Genomic DNA, 1356 nt, shown 5'->3' on the forward strand with positions numbered 1-1356 from the left:
CACTGGGTCTCCGAAGTCTGGCGAAACGATCGATGAATCTGGTGAGAAATCAGAGCCGCTCGTTCTCCTGGCTCGATCTCGGATGTTCCGGCGCTGCGCGGGATGATGAGGTCCGCGATTCCAATTTCGATTTCGCAACTTTCGAGAAATGAGGGGTAGACAAAAATAATTGTTACACAGTCGGATTTTACGACTAATATATTCCAAACCATATAAGTANTAGTCACATCACTGTCGTATTGGTTACGGAACTAAAAAGGAAAATAACGTCCAATCGCTAAATATTTTTCGAGATTTTTTATATCCTATTGATTTGAATACTGTTATATCATTTTCATTATGAAATAAAAATTAAAAGTTGTATGTAACAATTCTAACCCTAAATTGTTAATATATGTAATTGTGAGTTAAATAACATTACAGCACTTTTGCAAGATAATATTTTTTTCAGTTTTTCGAGAAAATATTTTTGTTAGGAAATTATAGTGTNATAATCACGAGAAAAGAATCGTCTTCGCAACGAATGCGCACGTTTTTATACGTTGCTTTGTCGCTGAGAGTCGTTTCTTGGTTGGCTGATGGAATCGTGGAGATGGAAGAAATTCATTCAATCGGTATGATGTCACCGCGTCGATATCGCCGAGTCGGTCCTGAGTTTGAATATAGGTTTCATGCTCCTGTTTATGCTAGCAGCGGGGTGCCTTATCGCATTGAGATTACGGTTTCTCTTNGCAGGGGCGACCAGTTTGGTTTGCTCCGCTTATTGGCCTCCCCACAAACGCCGAACGGGAGCAACGAAGGTGCAGGCGGGGTCAGAATGGCTTGACTCGCTTTTTCCTCTTCCAACGTCTTTATTCCGCGCTCTTCTCTCCTACAGACTTCTCGCCAACTCTATTACAGTCTCTACGCTTTCCAACGTTTACAACTCAACTCTCTCACGCTTCTCCCGCTACTAACTCTCGTTACTAACTCTCGCTACTGCTGACTCTCAGCTGCTCTCTGCTGACTCACGCTCGCAACTCAGACGGCGAAGCGAACGCTTCTTTTTCGCCTCGCCNCATAGACGTATATAATAGACCGCGCAACCCAGTGGAAAGGCTTGAGGTGAACATAGAGGTGGTGGGGGAGCAACTTTGGGCGTCTGTCTCTTTCTAACCTCGTGCTTTCTCTCTCTCCGGCGAAACGAGAGTGGGGAGATGGACTAGCAAAAGAGTAGGATCTCTTATATCTCCCATCCCAAGCTTAAACGTAAGCCCCTCTTCCCTTGCACAACTTAAATACAAAATGTGTTCGACGTAAAATTAGAGCATGGTAGCCGAGCGAGCTAAATGTTTTGCTCTCGGAGGTTCTTGATTC

This window comes from Dinoponera quadriceps, unplaced genomic scaffold (genome assembly GCF_001313825.1).
Source record: "Dinoponera quadriceps isolate SergipeBrazil2010 unplaced genomic scaffold, ASM131382v1 scaffold40, whole genome shotgun sequence".
Lineage (NCBI taxonomy): Eukaryota > Metazoa > Arthropoda > Insecta > Hymenoptera > Formicidae > Dinoponera > Dinoponera quadriceps.